The 24270-nt window shown below is 41.5% G+C and overlaps 1 protein-coding gene across 2 annotated transcripts in view; it reads right to left on the bottom strand.

The window, feature by feature from the left end:
* Window positions 1-24270, bottom strand: part of LOC306834844 (cadherin-20-like) — a 121685-nt gene that overhangs the window by 25251 nt on the left and 72164 nt on the right. The gene's annotated exons all lie outside the window — the stretch shown is intronic.

The following is a 24270-nucleotide window of genomic DNA, read 5'->3' on the forward strand; positions in this document are numbered from 1 at the left end:
GGACTTGTATGCAATTTTGCTTTAGCTGCATGTGTATAGCGCAAGTGCTGCTAGCATTCAATTTACAAGCAAGCTAGAGAGGGTGATGGTGATATATCCCATGAATGGTGTGATTGGCGTGCACGTTAGGAAGCTGCTTCATGCTCTTGTTTCCTTGTCATTAATGATACCAGGGTACCTCTTATTGCATTTAGCCCTCTTTTCGCCATTTCTGCTTCATGCTCTGCCTCCTGAGATACCCCCCTCCATCCGTCAGTGAAAGTCTCCCGCTGAGGTGCATTTGTGATTAGGCAACTCAAGCAGATTTTAGAGGCGGCCTCTCCGGAAATTCTCGGAAAAATTTTCAGGAGAGCACGTGTCACAAAAACCTTCTAATAGTTCCTGGGTCTGCCATGCTCTCTCAACTTTTTGGTGCCTGCAGGAGACGACAGAAATAAGTTGCACACTTTGAAAGCACCAGCTTCAGCTTGTCTCCCTGCAGCTCTGGACAATCAGGCGATTTCATGATGAAAAAAAAAAAAAAAAAATGGTAACATGCACTCTCTCCCTTCCTCCTTCTCCTCCTCCTGTCACATGGAGAGAGGTGAGCTCCTTCACACCTCCTGTAAAGGGCCCAGGGGGTGTGATGTTCTGAGACTGCTGTGTTTCTGTTCACACCCCTGCTCAGCTTTACTCACACCATGTTCTACAAGTTCCCATCAGCGTTGCACACCGCTCATTACGAAAGTAAGGATTTTTCCCCCCCCTCGTGTCTCAGGTTTTGAAGGCTCCCTGTGGTTTTCCCTCTAAATACTTTCTCCCTCTGCTTTGCTCCTTTGGATTCAAACATCATATGAATCTTTAAGATCAGCGAGGCCAATTCCGCAAATTTCTTGCAGGAGATGCTTTTTAAGGTTACGCATCGATTTAAGCCAATCAATACCTTTTTGAATGCAGTACATGCCACCTATGCTGCCTCTTTCCATCTGCATCTTATTTTTATGTATTAGGAGGACGCCGGGCATCTGTTCGCTCTTCCTGCATTAACAAGCTCGGGGGGGGGGGGTTAAAATAGACGGATTTATGGTCAAAAGGCAAAGAGAAGAGCAACGTGAAAGGAAAAGAAAAGCGGCTGTTAGCAGGGGGAGATGGAAATTGAAGGGCTGACAAAAAAAATAAAAAAACAGCGGAAGAAAGACAGACTGTTTGACTCACAGGCTGACTCCATTATGTTTTGTAAGAGAGAGTGTATTGTGCGGCTGTAGACTCTCTCTGAATCGCCAAACTCAGTTAATCATTGTTGAAGAGGCACAAAAGGCAGGGAAGGGTGGGGGGGCGTGGCTGCATTGTCAGCATGAGGCAGTGTGTGTGTGTGTTAATGTGTGTGTGCTTCTGGGCCTCCTCCTCACACTGCCCGGTAGCTGCTTGGCAGGATGGCTGACACTTGACCTCCCTGCACCCCTTCTTTTCTGTCCATTCACGGCGCCTGGTTGCCATTATGAAGTAAAATTAGCTCCTTGTTCACCCCTCAGCTCCGCCCCTCAAAGGTCACAGCTTGCACCCGAGCTCTTTGCTCCATTTTGTCGAACCTAATGAGGTGACATGCTACGTAATTGTCCCGGCAAAACATTTCACACATCTTCCTTTAGTTAATCTTATGGCATTCCACTTGTTTAAAGAGGAGAAGCAGCTGGTGTTTGCCACACAAGCTGTGAAAGGCGGATATAGAGGGAGACGGATGAAGAGCGAGAAGCAAGGAGAGATCATATGAAAAAGATTTGCCAGACTTAAGGGGAGGAGGTATTTTCCCACCAGGCTGTAACATTCTCCTCCAGCGGGGAAACCTGTCTTCTAATTCGATAAAGAAGAGCAACACTTAGGTTGTTAGAGTTCAACAGAAGAACAGAAAACGGGTGTAGGAACATCTGATTTTTTTTTCTTTTTACGTTTGTTTGTAAAAAAGAAAGAAGGAAGAAAACGTGTCTGAGGAGATGGAGGCGCAAATGGAGTGACAGAGGAAGAGACGCTGATTGTCAGGGGGAGCAGCTGGTGTGACAAAACGATGGGCCATATTGTTTGTATCATCTTACTCCAAGTCCACCTGCTGCTCCATTAACTGCGATTCGACAACAGCAGACTCAATCAAACTGCTCCTACGCAAAAAAAGAGAGAGGCGGATGTTTTTCGGTCTAATGGAGGAAAACAAACAGGAAACACCTGCTACAGTACCACGGAGTGAACAGCCGCCGGGCTCAGGCGAAAGTCAAAATCTCACTTAGTCCACCTGTTTGGATGAACGAGTCTGTTCTGCACTGATACAGTAAAAGAAAAGCATTTCATGTGTTTATTCGAAAGTTAGACTGACTTTGATGCACTGACAGATTCCTCTCACCGTTCTTGACTTCAATTTCCAGGCCAATTGGATCATTTGGAGCCCCATTAGTACGACAAGTGTTACCCATGGACTTCAAGGAATCTTCATTTATTGAGAGATTATTTGTGACTTTACACGTGTGCAAATGAATAGAGAAAACTTACATTCACAATTTATCTACCATATATCTATAAACACATATTTACATTATAATATAAGTCAAGTTTTGGTGGTTTGAGGTAGAGTTTTGTTTCCTCTTATTTTTTTTGTTCAGTCAGACAGCGAAAAGTTTTAGAGTTTTTTTTATGATTAAGAAATGATTTTTTCATTTTTCAAGAGCAAGTACAACTCTATTCCAGCTACACAAAAGTCATTGTTTTCTGAGATTCTCGTCTTCAAAAAAATTAAACCCTTTTTGGAAGTTTGGCACTCAGGGGCTCATCTTGGGATTTGGGAAAGTCCCCGGTGATTTTTCAATTCTCTGACCTTTTATTGTTTTTACTAATCACCATTATAATCATTAGTTCCAGATTTTAGGTTCTGATAACCCTTACCCAGACCTTTGGCTCCACCAAACTCTCATTTAGTGACAGAGGTTACTGAGGGTCAGCTCAGTGTGTGGTACATTAGCATGCTTCGGCCCTGTTTAAGTGCTATGTGGAGCATTATTAAGTGTTAATTTCACAGTAGCCATGTCTGTGCTCCACTCACCTCCTCTCTTAAAGGAGCCCTCCCAGACTGTGGAAAAGGTCCTTAAAGACTGGGAGGAAGCATGAAAAAGGGATCCACCCACCCCGGCGGGGCCAAACGTCATGGCCAATTTGTTAACCACAATTGATTTTGCACGGTGCAAAGTGACGCCACCACGAAGGCGCTGCATATCTCTGACCAAGGCAGACGGGGGTGGGTGGTGGTGGTGGGGGGGTGTTGCATCGATGCACTGAGACTTTTTTTTTTTAAGGAGCAGAATCCCTCAGCATAAAGAAATGTCCTTTAAATAAGCCGAGCACAATAAGCCTGTTGCAAAATGTGGAAAAGCTAAATCTGAATCTAATTTGACTTCCTGGGTCGAGAGCTGAGCGTGTCGGGCACATTCCTCCACCAAGAATAGTTTTTCTTTTTTTTTTTTTACTGTTTCACACTCATTTGCAGCTGCACCAACTTTTAAGAAGCAGGGCATGGCCTCTGGTTATTCTCTGCATCAACCTAAATAAAGATGTGGTGGGTCATTTCCAGAATCACAAGGTCCCGAAGTTTCAGTGCAAACGGTGCTGAGGAGGGAACATATTTTATACAAAGAGTTTAAAAACAAAGTTAAGAGAGTATAAAAAAAACAACACTTTTTGCAATGTCTGACTTTAAGAGGTTCAAACAAGCTTCTGAGGTGAAAAGAAAATGGTAGATGCTGTTTTGAAAGTAGAATTAGCCAAAAAAAAAAAGAAAATGTATGAAAGTTATTGAAAAGAATGCAAAAGAAGCTAGAAAAACGTAGAGTTGAAGTTGAAGCTGAACCTCGCTGCACTTTCTGTATTGTGTTGAGCATGTCGAGCCACATTCCTCAACGAATTTCAACCAAGTTTATTTACATCCAATTCAATTCAGACTCTGCTCCTGTAGTAACTTTTAAGAAGCAGGGCACAGCCTCTGGTGTGTGTGTGTGTGTGTGTGTGTGTGTATTTCAAGATGGAATAAGATTGCCTGGTCTTCTAGTTTCTATATCATCCCCGCCTGCAGCAAGGACCCCGTTTGGTGAGCCGGCTCCTAGGGAGCAACGGCAGCCTTCAAAGACACAGCCGGGCTAAAAGCGAGGTGTGTTTTTTCGGCCAAACTCTCTCAACATCACACTGTTGTTTGTGTGTGTGTGTGGATATAAATATGAGCTCTCGGTGTATGCACAGCGGGCATGCATACTATGTGTCAGTGCTACCCTCTATTCGTCCTCATTCCTCCATCCTCGTCCCCCCTCAGGACAGAGACGCTGGCATGGGGCAAGCTTTGAACCCACTCTCTAATTGTGGGGAGCTCCCCCGGACTCATGTGTGCAGCTGTGTGCGCCGCCACCGCTGCGCCGCCACGAGCGTCTCCCTCCCTGCGGCTCGTTTTACTGTAAGGTGCTTTTAATTACTCGTCCCTCCCTGCGTTCCCTATCTTCTTTTGTGTGCATGCCTGAGCTTCAGAAGTTTGCTCAACCCTCTGCTTATCCTGTTTCTGCAACCCACAGTAAAAATAAGTCTTATTTTCAACATCAGCCTGACTGTCTTGCTCCAACTTTTTTTTTTCTTTCTTGTTGTTGCTGCTTTGTAATCCTTTCTCCTGCTTCTGCTCTTCCTCGTCCTCCTCTCGGGATGCACATCTAGTTCATCCATTCCTCCGTGTAGGCCATGAAAGGAGCCTTGTCATTCATGGGGAAATTAAATCACACAAACTGGCATTCATCCCAGGCACTGGTGCATGGAAATGATGTCACTGTGCATGAGCGTCATCTGGAAAAAGTTTGCAATCAGTGTCACCCAGCCGCAAATTAAGCAGCGGCGTCTCGGGGAAGGATCCTTTCAAATTACTATCGGATTCATCCCTTTTGGGTTGGAGGCTTTTGGTCTACAGGGAGAGCTGGAAGTACATCTTGAACTCTCCACGTGGCTGCAGCTCTCCTCTATTATCCTGCATCCCACGCTCGAGTGTCATTTAAGCTATCTGAACCTACACGGAGCATCAAAAAAACGTGAAAGGTGTTTTTAATAGGGAAACCTGCTCGCGACGCTCCTCTTTCACAGGATCCTTCAACGCCTCATGCCGGCGCTGATAATAGCAGGAGAAGTCGACGAGAGCGGACCTGCCAATCGGGCTTCTTATTTGTCGAGCTGAGCTTACAAGACAGGCGATAGCTTAATGGCTTTTACAAGGGGGGGGAAAATGCATCTGTCCTCCTCTTGAGGAACCAGAACCTTGGCTCAGGCTGAGGAACGAGGTCTGAATGCCAAACAGAGGTCCGTAAAAAGCAGATAGGCATTCCTTCTTCAGCGTGACTTGTTTGAAGTAGCGACAGAGCAGGCGTGCTGAGAATTGAATCTCCTCTTCTCAAAACTTTCCGAAAGTGCCAACAAACCAACCCCCAAATAATCACCATGACCTACTTTTGACAGCCAGACGTGGATATTTGTCTCTCCAAACATTGTTTGTCAATTAACACATAAAAAAAATTCCACTATTGATTCGATACAGTTGGGGAATAGTGCTCCCACCACGTGTCTCCCTCATCTCCGCACTCAGCTCCAGCTGACAATTCCCAAGTCACGCTTAAATCATCCTCTCTGCTCCCTGTTTACAGCTTCAAAGTATTATTGGCGTTTCACGATTGTTTCGGGAAACATGACCGGTGAAAGTCACGGATCATTTTTAAACAGAAAAATTCCCCGTCTTACCTTTTGCCTTTTCAACTTTATTCCATTTTCTCCTTCCTCCTTCTTCTGTGAAAAATGCTCGTTTTTCTCCGTCTCTTATCCCTTTGTTCTTCTCCTCCCTGCACGCTCGCTAAATTTGCCTTGTAAAAGTTGTGAAAGCGACTGCCTGCAGTGCATCAGTTTCCCTAAAGTCACCTTGAGTCCTGCTCTCTCTCACTGTCCTCTTTGTAAAGTTTCCCCTCTCCTCGTCTATAAAAAAAAATATATATATATTTATGTCTTCTCTGTCTGCTTCTGCTCTGTCACTAATGCTTTCTGCCTCTTAATGCTGTCTGCACACTCTTCATCCTTGGTATGGCCTATCTGGGGATCCAATCAGACTAAAGGAGCAATTGTCCCTCTCTTTACAATCAGTGGGACGGCCTCCTCCGGCTCCAGTCTTCTACAACTGCTGGCATGGGAATGCAAGAGGTGGGGAAAGAAGTAGAGGGAGGAGGGGAGAGAGAGAGAGAGAGAGAGAGAGGGAGTCGTAGGGGGGGTAGATTGACAGTCGTATTGGGGGTGAAATTACAGCGAGAAGGGGGTCGAAATCAAAGAGGCAGACAAGCTAAGCATGGAGGAATGAGAGGAGGAGAAGAAGATAAGGAGCAGTGGATGGAAATGCTCCTGCACGCACCACCAAAGCAATTCATTTCTTCAGTGGATATTTGCAAATGAATAAAGTGACTAGCACGGTGGGGAAAAACTCCAGAGTGTGAAAATTGCGGTGAGTGCAGGGCACCAGGATCACTGACCAGCCAAGTAGAAAACGCATAAGATGAAGGGGGGGGGGGGGGGGGGGGGGGGGGGGGGAACACCTTCCCTTCTCAGGCCGTAGACCCGGTCTTAATGCATTTTAATAAGTCGGCGTCGTACACCGTTGGATCTGTAGAGGGATTTATGGGCATAAAGGTTGAAGCTTTAAACTGCATTGTATTCCTCAGCTTGCCCAGCAAAAGCCAAAGCAATTAGTTTTCTAAATTGGCAAATAGATCCTGAAAAATTAGGTGCAAGCCAATACGCACAAAAAGCGCAGTGGAAGATTAGTCATGGTCATGCAGATCTGATCCCTGTTTAGCACCGAGCGAGAAAATAGCAGTGTTTCATTTAAGCAATCATGGAATTAATGCAGCAAAAAAAGAGGTTTTCAGTTTTGAGTCTCTTGCATATTTCTCCCCAGGAGGAGGAGGAGTGGTGGGAGTGAAATCGTATTGGAGATGTACTGAAGCATGTTTAAATAGAAATGAGAATATATTACACAGAAAGAAGAAGAGTTCTAGGTTGCTGCTCCGCTGCTTCTTTTTGTATGCTTTGTGTGAACTGTTGCAATCCTGAAAAACACTGATCGCAGATGTTTCCTCAGAAACTTCTTGAGCTGAACTTCTTTTACACATCAGCACATGTTCAAAAAGGTACAGCACGCAAACTTTTGAGTTCAATGACGAACTTGGCTTCTTCTTCAAAAGCAACTTACAACTTTTGTTGTGTAGTTACTCCCTAAAAGAATGAAAAGTCAAACTCCCTCTGGTTTTATTATCAGTTTTACTCATTTGTTTTTCATGTGAACACTTCCGTATCCAACAGTTGGGAGAGGACCCCTCCCATTCAGATTTGCTGTTTGTATATTCAGGTGGAGTTCATTGGCGTAGCACAATCCAGCGACACTTGAGCTGCCTTGCGTGTCGATGTAGCTCCCTCCTCTGTTTGGGCTGTACAGCTCTAGCTCTCAGTAGGTTCTTAAGATGCTGTGTATAAGCCACTGTTTTCCTCCTCATCCTGCACCTGTGCTGGGTAAACATGCTGAACCTGTGGAACGGTCTGAGCCTGTCGCTGGAGAGGCACGGTGGTCTGATGAGTGACAGTGGAGGTGGATATTCCAAACTGAACAACACATTTTCTTTATGAGGAAAGACTGAATTAACTTTGAGAAGGCTGTTTGCAGACTTTAACAGCACAGGAATGGAGTGGAGGGGCAAGCCCTGAGGCATCGTGGGGGCTGAAGGATGAAGGGGGTGTGTGCAAAGAGAACATTTGTTTTGGTTGCTGGCTTTGGTACAACAGTCACATTTTAAGCCACTATACTCGAAGCCGCTTGCATTCTCCGGTCTCTCACGAAGCTCTTACTTAAAATACTTCAAAGTGGACGAAACATACACTGATAATAGTATAAGCTATTATTTTTTGCAGTAGTTGTGTTTTAATTAGTTATCTGAATTGACAAAGACCGGATGTAACGTCATGATTTACAACTTTTTTGACTCCTCACAATGTTCCTTAATGGATAAGCAGCAGTAGAGGAGGAACAGTAAGAGGAAACTTCAAAACAAGCACAAGAACCTGTTCTGTCGGGGATTCAACCCACCTGAGGAATCTTTGACTTTTTCAGTAAATTCAATGTAATCTTCAGTTTACTTGTGAAAGGTGTGCTCATTTTGGCTTCTCTTTTGTACAACAGGAGACGACGGAGACGGCTCGTCCATACTAATATTCAATTTCTTCTTCACACTCTCACGTGGACCCAAGTTATGAAGCTCAAATAACAGCCTGACAGATTCCAAGTGACTGCTGTAAAATCAACGAGACTCAAACTTTGCAGGTTACTTCCACTCTCGTGACAATCTTGAAATGTTGACTGAAAAGTTACTACAGCCTCGTGAGTGTTCAAAGTAATACACCTGAAAATGGAAAGACATAATTATTTGGTACGTGGGTGGAGATTGAAGCAATCAATCTCAGCCTAAATGATTCATTTGCTGATCCCAGATCAAGAATTTAAGGCATTTAAACCCTTTTAATCACTTAATGATTTTTAACTTTGAACCACTGATTGATTATGATCAATTCCCCTAAATGTCAGTTTTAAATCGCATTACAGATCTTAACCTTATAACCTAGATTAAAACTACTATTCCCTTAACTTTGCAACTTCTAACGGGTTATTAGTGTAATAGTTTTTGGACTTTCCCAAATTGTTATATTGCTCCACACTCAAGCTAACAAACTTTCTCCACTATCCTCGGCCTTTTGGGACGACTTTGCTCTTTTCTTTCCACTCGACAGCCTTTTGACTCTCCTTAATCTTCCTGACAGAGTAATTTGGTGTGTTGTACAGCTCTAAAAATACAGATGAAGGCTGTTGTCACCCACAGAGCCAGATGGTCAAAAGGTTGCACTTCTTCATCGGTTCAATATGGTTTTTTTTCCCTCTCTCTCTCTGTCCCTTTCAATATGTCTTCTTTCTCATTTGGCAGGTCATTCTTCTTCACTGACGACCCCTCCCCCCCCCCCCCCCCATCTTCTTTGTCTCTTTGAAGACCCGACTGGTTAGCGCCCCAGCCAATCTGTCAGCGAATGCTTGACTGGACTCTTGAATAAGAAAAAAAAAGAAAAAGGCAGGGGCTCCCTTTTTTGTCAGGGCGGGCCATAGAGAGGGTGGCATTAAGGCCCATTGAACAGCACCTTCCATCACTGTGGCACAGCTGAGGATAATAATTGGCAGAACAAATTGAACCTATAGGACTTCTGTCTGTGCTTAAAGTCTGTTATGGTGGTAGACGTCTGGAAAACAAGTCCCACTGGGTCATTTCACAAAGGCCCAGATCCGCCGTAGAAATAGATTGGATACAGTCATGTTCTGCATGTTTGCCAAACTTTGTTTTGGCGGTAGTATGAAGCATGTTATAGGGACACGGTGCTTTCACGCATCTGATCAAACACGCCTTCTCTTAAGGTTGAGGGGCTGCAGGCTTATAAAGGCTGTGACTTGTTCTGTCACCTCAGAGTACCTTGTACTAGAAGTAACAACAGACTTTTCGGGTCTTCATTATAGAAAAGCAGATTTCATGGTTGTTAAGAGTTACATATCCTTTCTGGACACATATCCTCTCAATTACCATCTATTATAAGTCAGTCATGTAATTGTCTTGTTGGTCCCTGAGCATAATTTTTGACTTTTGTATTCTGCTCTGATAAAATGCAAGTTGGTGAATAGGGTGACAAACATATAAAGGAGAACGTCTTAGTTTATTTGGATAGAATTCTTTTGCTAAATATGATCATATAGCAGAAAGAAGTATACTCAAAAAGGAAAAATGCTGAACCTGAATGATTACACTTCTTTTTGTCAGTTTATTTACGATCAGAAAAAGTGTGTGAACACATAGCTCAAGACAACACACCCAAAGGGAGTTTGACTTCATACTTTTTTCACTTTGTAAATTAATTAATCAGTAATATTTGCTTAAGTATAATTAATATCCGCTTTATTTATTTTTTTAGCATGTTGCACATTTTACCTTTAACAGAACATTTTATATGAGAAGATGCTTTAGCAGTTTTCCATGTATCTCTTTTTCACACACAATGGATCATTATTTTGAACAGCACTAACTTTTCGGTGATGGTTCACATCGTCCCCCTTCTGAAACACGCCAAAGCCCCTGACAAGTCTTCAACTGCTCTCCTTCGTTTCTCTCCCAAGATTGAAGGTTAAATAAGCTTTTAATAGTGCTGTGCATCCAATAAGCAATTAAAAATAATGAAAACAGTGAGGTGCTGCACACTGGATGAAAAACACAGCCAAGGACGGTAATGCCCTCTCCTCGTCTACACCTCCTTACCCTGACTTATCAAGTAACAGCCTTTAGCCTGAATAACCTAAACACAACTCAACCAGTCTCATCCAGTGTATCACTTCGCCACCGCAACCACCACCAGGGGAAAGCATGAAAGAGGGTTATGTTTCAGAAGAACGAGATGAAGAGGGAGCGGCAGTGAGGGGGAGCAAAGCCTCCATGTCATCTAAGATAAGAGGAGCAGCTCTCTTTCCTTCTGCCCAAGATTAAAAATGGCATGGAGCAGAACAAGCCCGAGTACAAAGAGCTCTTCTGTGTCTTTGGGGGTGCACAGTCAAGCCTTTTCATGTCTGATTTTGGCTACAGGTCGAAAAACAAAGCAAAGTAAGACGGGGAAGTAATGTGTCTTTGTTGAGGTGGATGCACGCACGAGGGGCAATTTGTGTACGCAAGCAACTGGAGCAGTAACCTTTCCAGTAATTGGTGGAAAATAAAATAAAATATGTTTGGCTTTAATTGTGAGACATGGAAATTGGCACAAGGTCGAAAGAGTGAACCGTGACATTAACTGGCTGCCTGGCATCATCTGGCTCCCCCGCTTGTCTCAGACAAGCTGTGTCTTTCAAGATCCCGTTTTTCCCGGTGACCTTTTCACCGCTCCCCCCCCCCCCCCCCATGCCGGAGCTACGCCACCTCGGCAGGGTATCGACTTTCACTCCGCCGTGTTAAACTTCAGCGTGCTCGTGGGTGCGTGGGACAACGTTCTGTTTGGGATAAAAGGCTCCCCGGGCTGTTTGATGCGGTATTCCGGCAGGGATAGGCAGGGACTTGGCCTTGATGAGCTGACAGGAGCTGAGGAGACGCGGGGGCCTCCGAGCAGCAGGACCACAAACCTCAGAGATCAGTGTGCCGTGCTCCGATATTTACCCCTCCCCGTTCTGTCATTCCCAATAACACTTTCTCTCCGCCTCTGACCCTGTCTGCTAAATCATAAATGAGAGACTAAAGTAACTTTTGAAGTAGGAATTAAAAGGGACCACATATGTTATGACTGACATAAGCAACAAACACAAATGAACACAGAACACTGGATGACTGAATTATGAATGCTTTTATATGTAGTCTGTCTGCAGTGTTATTTCGGCTTAATTATTTACATGCAGAAAACATGAATGCATGAAGCAAAAGAAAGGAAAACATGTTACTACAAATGAAAATAACATCCCACTCCAGAGTGGTTTTACTCACACAGCATTCAGGGTGAGCTTTTGTTACTGGGTTCATTAGGTTTGGTAAAAGGTGGCTTGAAAGATGCACTTTGAATACTTTTGTTTCCTGTGGGCTCCATACTAAACCCCTGTACGACAGATAAACCTATAGAAAGTGTGTGTGACATGCAAGTGCTGTCGCTACCATCACCCATTGCACACGACCTGATAGGTTGGCTGTTCGCCCCCCAGTGAGTATTGCTCAACAGCCACTTCGCCAAGCAAAGCATGCTGGGCAACTACCATCTTTACCTCATTAGGTCATAATCCTGTATTTAAAGAAAACAACGACATATTATTTCGTTTGTTTGGTTTCAACCCGAGCTGAATTGGATGGACTGTCTGCCTGTACTTCGCAACAATCACCATAGACCGTAGTTGGGTGTTTTAGTTATTTAAAAAGGAACTTTCATACGACACGGAGAACACATTAGAACCGAGCAGAGTGAGCTCGTTGAGGAAACAACGCAGGTAGCGATCAAGCAAATCTTGAACAGGAAGGGTCCACCTCCCTTACCTTTAGCAGCTACATGTTTATGCCACAGGCAGAGGCGGTCGGGAAACCCAAGACAAAAGTAATTTGCCCAGGGTTGTGTTTGCTTTGACACAATTAATGCAGAACCCATGTGAGTTAAAATCTTTAACATCTGGAATAAAAAAAAAAGACCTAATTTGGGGTTCAAAAGGGCTCATGCCTAGGTAGCAAGTGCACATGTCTCTTAACGGGTTTGCTGAGTCCTTGTCTCCACCCCCACTTCCTAAAGACTATGGAATAGCAATTAGGGGGAGTGAGCGCGCTCCATTACATGTTTGGTATGCATGCGGTGTTTGTAGGTCTAACCACAGACAAACACACAGAGGATAAATGTTCCTGTGTGTTTGTACTTTCACACTGATCCAGTGATTAGAGGAAGAAATAGTTCAACGGGGGTTTAAACAAAACCGACCCACTCCCGTCGCTCCACTGAACACCACATGTAGATTGAGCAAAAAAGGGTTATTCTAAGGCTACATGTTTGAGAAGTTTCTGTTTTCTTTCCCCACTACAAAAACATGATAAATCGAAAGAAACAGGAGGATGGTACGCTTGGTTTGTTTCATTACAACCATCTCCTGAGAAGTCCCACTTGTGTCGCGCTAAAGATTAAGCTGTTGCTCAATCTTGGCAAACTACTCCCTAACTACCGGTGCATGACAAAAATCAATTATGATAGTTATTAAGTCCACCTGGAATCCCAAGGTCTGTAACTACCTCCTCAGTAGAATTGTGCGGGGCAAAGTCTTTTATTTTTTCCTCTGTCACCTGGCAACTAAAAGCTACGGAGGACCAGTTCATCTCAGAAGGTCTAACATGCGCAAAACCTTTGCTTTACCACATGTTGTAGTCTTCAAAATACGCTACCTGCAGGTCAGAGAAACTTGGGCTCGAGTGGTTAACCCTTTTACCAAAGAACTTTCTCATAATGCACTTTACAGTGATTGTGTTGAAGACTCCCATGCTGGGCATTTTAAAAGGTGCCGCATGTTAGAATGTGCATGTGTTTATTTTATGTGTGTAGGATCTCTGTGAGCCATTCCATTTCAGTCAGCAGACATGAAATATGACTGGATTCAAGTTAGATTTATATAGTGTCTTTTCAGAAACGTGTGTGTGTGTGTGTATATATATATATATATATATATATATATATATATATATATATAAAGTCTATTTTCAGGGCAGCCCGTCGAAGTTGAACAAAGCATATCGACCTCAAACAGGAAGTCTGACAATGGAATCCACTGAGCGTCTGGTCAAAACGTTCCCCATCTTATTTTTGCAAAGCTCATTATTTTTACCTGATAACATTTTCAGTGAAAATAAAGTTTCTCCAAAGTCATAAGGTTGACTTGATCCAAAGTCGAGACAGTCTCCACACTTATTTGATGGATTTAAAGTTGGGATAAAATTTGTATTGTAATCTACAAATGTTTCAAATTAAGATTCATACGCAACTTCGATAGTGAAGGTGAAACTCCTTGCACAATAATTTGCAGTGTTTTACATTTAGGAAACTCTTTTACTTACAAATAAGCATTATAAAAGTAAGAATTGTGAAAGTTATAGAGATTCCTGGCATACACTGTACCTGAGAAGAAACTTCACGAGGATTTCAAACAGTCACGGTGTGTTTTTACTCTCTCTACTACTACTCTCTTACCATCTTCTTATCAGTTTTGTATTGAACTAAAAACTTTTTTTCCCTTCTTTTTTATCGAATCACGCACAGATTGTTTTGTTACACTGCTAATGGAGACACACATCAAACGAAACAGAGATCAAGAAAAAGAAGACGAAACTAAGCTTTAAGTGGCATCGTGATTCATTCTCAAATCTGGCACCTGTTCTTCTGGATGATTTAATAATGTTCCCATTAACGTTATGCTGGGGTTGCAGCCCAGGGGTTGGTGACAGACTGATCTGAAATCATCTCACTCTGACTGCTCTAATGAGTGCTTCTTTGCTCAAGCCTACGGTGAAGCAGGATCTGGAGGTGTCTGAGAAACGTCGCCATCAGTTATTTCTAAAAGAGAGTCATTTATGTGCACGAAAGACAGCCTCAGAAAGCAAAGGAGAATTTTAATACCTCATTTACCGAGCTGACAAAAACTATCCCAAGAATGTGGAAACATCATTGACGAAAGAAGGCCAGAGCTCCTACAGTCGGAATTAATTGTCGTCACTGCAGCCACTGCGATGAATGAGCTTTTGAAGATGTGACACTTCTGGGACTGATCTGGGCATTATCTGCAGGAAAATTAAACCAGAATTCATTCCCCCTGCACAATATGGGGATAATGTGACAACTCCACATTTACCAAATGGACGTCTGCAAATTTAATCGAGATGCTGTAGCCAGAAAGTCAGAGTGACACGTCATATTAGGGGCAGAATATCAGAAAGTGTCAGGGTGTTTTAATGTTCATAGCTGCAGAGACACTCAGATGCAAAATGCAAAAGAGGCTGTTTCTACCTCTGCATCTGGATTTTGTATTACAGTATAACACATTAAACAGCTTCAGTGCAATGATGAGAGACTTTAGTCCAACCAGAGAAACTGTTGGGATTTGGTATAAAGGCAACATCAAAGAATTAAGAAACCTAGAAGAAACCTGAAACAATGTGTTCAGATAATTAAATAGGTTATAATTAGGTTAGGAGGTTATAGAGGTTATAATTAGTTTGTCAGATTATTTGAAAGTTAAATTCAAACTAAATAATTCCAAAATGTAGGATCTGCAGTTCCTTGGGTGTCCACTTGAGGCTGTCAGGAAAAACCAAAGAATCCCGAACATCACATATTATTGTGAAATGTTCAATTCTACAGCATGAATTTAATTTTTAAGGTGTGTCGCTGAGTTTACTGACAGGTGGGTGCTTTGTGGCTTTTTGAGAGATGGATTCATATATTTTAAATGTGGCGACCGCCATCTTTGGGTTTAATAAAATCCCTTTTCATAAACCTAGGTGATGTCACTAGGGCAGAAAGAGTGTTTTTCCAAGTGTGTTTCAGTCTCAGTCTGTAAATGAGATGTGAGAAAAAATAAATAATAATAATAAAAAAAAAAAAATATATATATGTATATATATATATATATATATATATATATATATATATATATATGTTCAGGTTTGAAAAGTTGCTCCAAATTGGAAGACTGCATTCTTTGAAGTGGCCAACAGGGGCGGCTCCACTTGTTGGGAATGAAGCCAAATTGAGCTGAAGTCTCTGAACTGAAAAATGGCTTTAGAGACAGTTAAGTCAGCATTTTTTTAATTTAGGAAAAACACAAAAAAATGCTGGATTTGCTCTCAATTGCCACCTTAATATTAGGACAAAGGTGTCACAATGCCCCTTTACCATCTAGAGCCAAATATGACCACTTTGGGCTCCCTAAAACAAAGCTCCCACACCATTGAAAAGATAAACACAGTACAAATGTAATTAGATTACTATTTAGATGTCCATTTCCCCCATGTTGACACTTTGGAAAGTGGTTCAGTAAGAGAATATGGTGGTATGATAAATGTGTGTGCTCTCCTACAGAACATTATAAAGTGTAAGGCATCCAGCTGAAAATCATATTTGAGTCTTTTTAAGATGTACCTCAACTTGATATGAAAGTGTTTTTTGGCTCTTCCCATTGAGGTTGAACTTAATCAATGAGATTATTTCCGCTTCCAGAGCAGCTTTTCTTTGTAGCAAAACCTCAAATCTGCTCACAGGTTCAATTCCCTTTACAGCCAGCATACGTCCATCAACGTCAAAGTGTCCTTGAGCGAGACTCTAAATCCCAACCTGCTCGCTCATGCAATATGAATCACCACGAGCTTGAAGGATTTCATTATGTCCGCCGCTGATATTATGAAGCTTAAAACAAAAGCAAGACACCGAAGCCGGAGTGCTGTTTTCCTTCTCTGGAGTTTTTTCAGCCGGGTGGATGTGAGGACAGCAGAACCTCAGCTCATAGCCTTGTGCATGGAGTACACCAGACTAAGCTTTGTGCCTTAATGCATGCAGACTCGCCGGCGGAGAGGAGAGGAGAGACAATTGACAGAGCTTTTGTTACATCTTTAATTACAGGCCGCATGTTTGTCTTGTTCCAATAGGGGGCCTTGGGGAGAGGCAGCTCTCTAAGTCAGATCTGTTCTTGTTTTAGTGAAAGGAAATGGCCTGACCACCCTTCTTCTCAGGAGTCATCCTCCTCCAACAGAATATTTGAAAGAAGAAAATGAGATAGAGTTTATAGTCTGTGGCTAACGAAGACTTTGATTTTCTTTAAATATCATCAATTTATTTATTGATCAATACTTTTGTAGGTTGTACAATCTGACTTATATACTGTCTGCTCCCCTTCTGTTACTTCTTCATTTACATTCTTTAGTAAAATATATTCCGTTTGGTGGTACTCCTCTGACTCCATACAACCCCCCCCATCTATCTCTGCAGTGAGCATGTATATATGCCTGGCAGGTACAGGTATGGGCTCTGCACTGCTGCCGCCAGTGAGGAGATGATCCACAGCTAATGTGTAGCTGTCTAGCCCTATTACCTTTAGTGGCAGGGCCAGGCTGCTTCCTCCCGGGAGAGCTCCTCCACCTCTTCAGAAGAAATTTAGTCAGGCTTCTGAAGCGCCCTGCAACTCTGTAGACGCATACTGCACTCTACATGCGTTTCTACAAGCATGTGAATCTGACAGCGAGAAATTACAAGCAACTATTTGATCTGGGAGTCGAATCACGTTGCTGATGTGTGTACTGTATGTGAATGTACGTCATTTTCCCTTCAGTACGTCAACCTCCAGTTTCAGACTGGGCTTCTTCAGTCATCAAAGGGGTGGACTGCACTGTTCGTTAGCGATGTTAGCATGTACTGTAAGTAATTAGAGAAAAGCCCCATACTATTTAGCATGGAGAGGAGAACGGAGTGAGGGCTGCTTGAGTAGGGGGGTGGACTGCAAATTAAGGTAATATTTAGAATTATAACTGTTACCCATACACTGTAAAGGGTTTGTTCACAAAATGTACAGAAAACACATGAAAACATCCCTAATTACTCACCCCAAGCAACCCTGGGGCTAAAATCTGGGCCAATATCAACCCCCCCTGGTTGTTTAATCTATATGCAATACATATAGTTTTTATGTTGTAATACTACACCTGATCCTCAGTTTGCTGCGTGCAAAGACTCTAAAATAACATTATAATGCAAAACTGAAAGGATGAAGGTCTTAAAACTATGGCTACTCTGTCATGTCAGTTAATGTTGCTCTTAGATGGATGGATGGATTTTTTTAGGTCACAAGGGGGCAGCGTAACAAGCTAATAAACACAAGTTTATTGTTATGTTTTCGTTTTAAAAGGGAACAAGTAGGAAAACACGTGTGTTGACACATCCAGCTGTTACAGAGCAACATTACGCTTTATGTGAACTGCTTGAGTTAAACCAACACGTTTCATATTTATACTTACAGCTTCTTTTTTTGTTGTTGCTTTGGCATGTTTATTTAGCTGCTAGCTGCTCTTGCAGAATAGTCAAGTCAAAGTTACAGCTGCTTATTGTAAGCTGAAATGGCACTACAGTGGTGTTAACATTGAAGCAAAATCTCATTTTTGTAGACCTTGAAAAAGAGAAGTGTGCTGGTTTGATTAAAATGACAAGTGACCAACACAGGCTGAGAGCTCAACTACTGTACAGATTGCAAACACCACGAGGCAACAACATATAGAACCAAAAGAGCTACGCAGCTAACAGACACTGCATGTGGAATTTGCTGAACACAATGGAATTCATTATGCAGGACAACAGTTCAAACCTTTTTCCAACTGGAAAACCCCTCTAAAAATAGACTGCCTTATATACCAGTGAGATTTATGGTCCAGATTTTAAGTTAAGTATTTATTGCATATATAAGTTTATGTCAAATACGTACAAAAAAGATGCAGTTGATGCAACTTTGCTGATGAAAATTGTGGATCTCTTTTTCTTTTTTGGAACCTGAGGAGTTTTTTAGGCTGTGGTTTTTGTTGGTTTTGTCTCATTGATCATTCTACCCTGTCAGAAAAAATGGTCATGGTCATTCTGGTTAATCTACGGTAGTTTCTTATCGTATTGCATTGCTATGAACATCAAAACATCTCAGCTGCATTATTATGGATGTAGAAATCTTAAGCCAAAGTATAAAAAACAAAAGAAGAAGCAAAAACCCCGCCAATATTAACCAACTGTATCTGCATAACTGAAGACGACTAAAGTTGTGACAAAAAAAGTAAAGTTGGATATGTTTGAGTTGATTGCTAATTCTTATTATTTTGGTAAGCCGATGGGTGATTAAACCTTTGCTGACCAGTATTAAAATGTAAAAGGAGCTCATTCTGGCTGCTACATTGTTTACAGAAAAGCCAAAACTTCAACATAGCATGTTTCTTTAATGTCTGAGTAAGGTCATTTTACGATTTAATTCACTGGATATCTTACATGTTGCTCTTTTGCTCTTTAAGAAAATATTTGCACACATTTCTTTGAAGGTATGCTACCAACATGACTCCTCTTCCTCTTTGTATTTCCATTTCCCCTGAGTCACCGTCTCCTTTGTATACTCTCCTGACTGCTGGATCTCATTTCGTTGCCTTTCCAGAGCCACACTAGAAATTGGGCAAACATAAAGGCATATTGTCTGAGGTCTAACCCTCTGTAGCGCTCAGGCTTACATCCTGCCTGACGGAACACAAGGTGTCTGTGCCGAGATCCTGTTACCTGACTTGTGATCTATTCATAACCGCATGCACTCTCAGGTGCTTCTCAGGTAGATTCTGTGCTGGTGTTGACAGATAAGCGGGTTTCTGCCTTTGAGGGGGTGTAACAACATATTCAGCTGCAAGCTAGTGATAGATACTCAAGTTTAACAACAAAGCAGAGGTGTAAAATTACATTTTCAGATTCAAAAGAAGGTTAAGTTTTCTACTAATCTACTGCCTTTGGTTAATTTTATTGATTTGTTCCAGTTTAGTGTTGTTCCAAATTTAATCTCTTCAGTTCTTGTACTACAACCATGACATGGTCTCACCCATTTCAAGTGTGTGTCAACTGTCATTTATCTATGTTACCTCTGTGCGGCTCATGCTTCATTGTGTAACTCTAACCTGCAGGATATTCTTAGGTTTCAAGTCTACTTTCTTTCACATGCGTGTCACTACCGGGCTGTAAATCAGAGCAGTGAGCCCTGTCAAAAGGTGTCTGAATGCAGCTGACGCTCATATTTCTCTACAACCTGGAGGATAAGCTGCTACTGTACATGATGTCTGCCAAAGGTGAACTGTTTTCTTGAATGGGTTTGATGTTAAAGTTAACAGTTAATTTAGGCTAAAAAAAACATGAATAAACATCATACTGAGTTTAAATTCAATGACCTGTGCTCTAACTTTGTGTAACTCTGAATATGAGACTCCATATCGGGTTGCCTCAGACAGCATGAGGCAATGGCCAATGAGAGCGAGCAGAAGCGCTACTAACTGTATGTTGCGTACACAGTGCACAAATATGGCAGCGAACTTGATCTGAATTTATCAGCCAGGAGTTCACCCATATTCTTTTTTAGTCTAATTAAAGGGATGAAACAATAACAATTGGATGTTGTTTTACTTTTTTTGTTAGATTTACAAGTAATAAAGTTATATAATAGAAATAGCTTATGTGGCTTGGTGAATTTCAAAGACTTAATTGGTATGATCATGAAGTTATCAATTATGAATGAGTGAATGTGTAGATTTTCAGGAAGAAAAAAAAGTCACAAAAGCTTTTTTTTTTTTTAACTATTGTTTTGGCCAGAGGGCTGCCAGTTTGAATCCAGCTGGAAAATTCTCAACTGTGCGCTGAACATAAACAAAAGACACCGAGGTCCCCTTCAGCATGGCGCTTAATCCCCCGCCTGTTGCTGCTCAGCAGTCAGAAAAAAAGGACTGTGTTTGCAGTGACCGGCCCCTGGGTATAAATACAACTGTGCACTGTGGACTGAAAAAAGGGCAGCGATGCTCCGATAACCTTCAGAAAAATAGCAGATATGAAAGAAGTCTAGAGGACTCGGTCGAGTTCAATTCAACGGAAGAAACTCTTTCACTGAGAATGTTTACTGTGCATTTACTCTCAATAAAAACATGTTTACAGAATAATGATTTATTAGCTTTTTTTACCAAGTGGAATATAATTAGTTTGTAACGCCATGTTGAGCTTGTCATGAATTGAGAAAAAAGTCCTCAATACTTGAAAAGTAACATAACAGGTCTGCAACTAAATCAGCAGAGCACAGGGCAGGAGCAGCGTTGTAGGCAGTTTTCCTGTTCATCAAGCAGTAAAAGAAGGCTTCGCCTAAGGAAAACGAGCAGTGACAATAACAGTGGGTTTTGAGTTCTAGCTAAAGGTGATTGAATATTTTCAAATTCTTTGGCTTTAGTATAATCTAATGTGGGCTCTGAGAGTAATAAGCAATTACCATGTGTTTATCCCCACAACTCAGAGAGAACTAATCTGCACTCAACAGCCAGGGCCAAAAATAATGAAATTAATTACGAGCATTAAGGCTATGCAACTGCCAGAGAAAGGTAGAAATGTAATTATCCACATTGAGACCGTGTTTCCCTTCCCTTTCTTTCTCATTGTGTGTCTGTCTAACTATTATGCTCCCTTTCTTCCTTGTTCAATAGCTCCTGTTTGATGAGCAGCGACACCCACTACCGCACGAAAACAGAACAAGAGCTTTATTTCAGCATGGGAAAACCTTTATTTCATATGTGTACTGTTTATTAAACCTTATTTAAAGGGGTTTTGTGATGTTCGACGTGCCTTCAGTCATTTTCTTTTTACAGTTAAGAAAATCCCTTAACAGGCCAAACAGCTTTAAAAACAATATTACGATTGTATTTATTATGATTTTAACCCACTGGCAGATATTTTGACCTGGTTTGAGGAAAATAAGATTATAAAACTCAATTAAAACTAAATGACTTGTTCATAATGGGATTATAATGTGCTGTCCTGCATGCTTGCTATGCTACATTACACTATGATCTATCATTACACTATCATATATTGTCAGGTGGGGAGTAAAGCTATTTAAATCCATGTACACATCATTTTAAAAGCACATTAAAGAAGTGTATGAAGTTTTCTAGTCCACATGAAACTGTGTCAAACAAGTCTGGAATGATAATGCTCTTGTTGAAATGAGGTAATTAGCATTCCTGAAATTAAATCGATCTCTTTAAGTTTTAATTTATTTTTGATCTAATCGATGATTCTGGGTTGCCAATCCCTCTTTTGTCAGAGCAATATATGCCAGAATGTCCTTTTGAATCAAAAGATCAAATCAAAAGCAAACATATAAAAAGTTGGGTTTCTCTTGATGGTTTAGCCAGTATATCAGACAACACTATCTCCATGTGTTAATATATTTTTTTTAAAGCTGTGGTTCTAGACCGTAAGTATGCTAGTGTTTAAACTTGCTGTGGCTACTTGTTTGAGAAAATGTTGCTCTTAACAATAAGGGTATCAGCCTTGCTTGGTTGCTAACTTAACAACTTTTTCTAACAAGCTCCTTTCCTTTTAGGAAGGAGTTAAAAGGAGGTCTCCAGTTTGTGTGTCTACTTAAAAAAAAAAAGCTTACAATTAAGCTAGCATGTTATTAATAAGCTGTCTACAGTACCATAACAACAAAAGTGAAACCAGAATTTACATGAAGTTGTTTAGGCTAACCGGAAGAATATAAGTGGGGTGTTTAGTCTTTTAGCTTCAAGATGTTTCCTTACTTCCTCAGCATATGTTTTCTTACAGTTACTGCTGATGATCTCTGTCATTAAACAAAATCTTCAGGCTATTTTCACTTACTCTTTTGCTTAGACATTATAGCTAACATGTTAATGGTAAATTTCCTTTAATCCGCCATCTGCATGAAACCATTATTTCCCATGATTCACTCTTTATTAAAAAAATATTATGCTTTACATTTGTATTTATATGGAGCTTACAAAATAAATCAGAAGATACCAATATGGCTGCTGCATGTGGGAGAGGCATTGCAGAAGGCTTTGGTAAGTAATCAGGCTAATGAAAGCTATCTGATCACAGTGTTTTAAGGAGAAAAGCTGAAATTAGCCCCTGAAACTCACTGAAGCATATTGATTTGACACAGCTTTTTCTGTCTTTTTACCATTGAGGCTGTTGTTTACCTCTGAGATTCCTTTCACTCGACATCACTTGTAGCAACTCTACACCAGAGCCAGGCACCGGAGAGGGCAAACCCTCTCCTGTGATACAGGCCAATCCCTCGAGCGTAGGGCTCAGTTGTCAAGGGACACAGGATGGAGTGGCCTTGTGTTACAGCGGGCAGCGATTGTGCTGAAACATGACTCTACCTTCAACAGCTATTGTTCTCTTTCCTCACACCTTGCTCTTGTGGGAGATGAGCGCCTCGGGGAAGTGGGTTCTACTTTACCCGGTGCATTAGTTCTCAGTGTTATAAATATATATGCTGCCTTTATGGCCTGAAATAAGCATCTACTCTCCCACTCAGGTTCACTCAAACACTTTACGTGCTCACTTACAAATTCCGGCTAACGAACAAAAAAGCTTCACTTCTCTGATCTCTCCTACCCCTCTCAGCTTTCGCGATCTTCAACTAATTTTCCTGCAGCATATTTCACACCTGTCTGACAACAGATCTCATGTCAACTCATTTTTTTTTATACACTTTCCCCCATTTCCTCTCCCACAAGCTTGTTTCTCTTATTCGAAAGAGATAGAGCTTGACGCGGTGAAGTAATCACAGCCTACTTGACCCTGACGGACGCAAAGTCAGCTTGGTTTGGGTGTTAATGGTCTATCAGACAGTGTGAGGGCACTGAAAAGTACTCATGGTCCTCTCTCTTGCTTGCTGGTTCACTTTGCAACATGCTAACATACACACAGGCGCTCACACTTGCTCACATCAAAGTCTTTTATTTCTCACCTGCTAGTCATTAATCATTTTGCAGGTCTTATACTTAAAAACCGAGATCTTAGAGGACTGGACCCCAGGAAGACTAGCTGTCGTCTTGGCGTCAGCTAATGGGGATCCTTTTAAATAAACAAATAAGCAAATAAACCTCGACATGCATTGTGTGAATATCTTTCTGTGTTTTTAATGGCAGAGGCTCCATTGTGAACCACCATAGCACACAATCAGATACAACCTTGTTATTGAGTACTTGATAAAGAGAGAACATGGGAGCTTTTTAAAGGAAAATGTGAATGCGCTGCTGTTTTTTTTTTTTTTTTTTTGCTTTTCTCTCAGAGGATGAGGGAGAAGACTGAGGGAGAGTTAGTGAGTAAGTGAGAGTGAGTGGGTGATTGAATTAATTATGTTTTATCACCTCTTAGCTGATTGAAGTCTACCTTACTCCCTCCAGACAGCTTGTGTTTGTGTCTTCGACGGCGCCAAATGGATCGGGCCTGTCACCCAGTGCAGGCGCTGCCATCGCTGTACTCGGAGACTTGGACTCTTAGATCTTAGCGGAAAGACTGTGTTATCAGTTGGCGTCTCAGCTGTTTTTCCTTTTTCTTTCTTCGTCTGTAGCAAAAGTGAGTCCTTGGCATTTCTGTTTGCTACTCAAACAATGACTTTCGGGAATAATTTCAAGGTTTTCAGGGCCCAATATGTTTATCTAGAGAGCTGATTTGCATCTGCTGTTGTTAAATCAGAAATACTGCTTTTAAAAATCATGAACTCAAAGAAATCAAAGAAGTCAAAGAAATGCTTACATTTTCTTGTTGGCTTAAAAACCCACTTCTTCTCAATTTTCTAATCTAAGATTGAAAAGTTTTAACCATATATTTTAATAATTCTCAAGGAAAAATTATTGTCACATTTGACCGGCCAGGAAGTGCATTTTTGATGAGAAAATATGATGAGTGCTAAGTATAAAATTAGATTCATTTTTGTTTGTATATACCAATCTCAGGACTGGGTGGCCATATTTGGAGCTTCGGATAAAGACAGTAGATTTCCCTGACGATAACTCATACTGGATAATAAAAAAGATATCGTACTGGACATGCTGCAAG

The sequence above is a fragment of the Symphodus melops genome, assembly GCF_947650265.1.
Source record: "Symphodus melops genome assembly, chromosome: 14".
Lineage (NCBI taxonomy): Eukaryota > Metazoa > Chordata > Actinopteri > Labriformes > Labridae > Symphodus > Symphodus melops.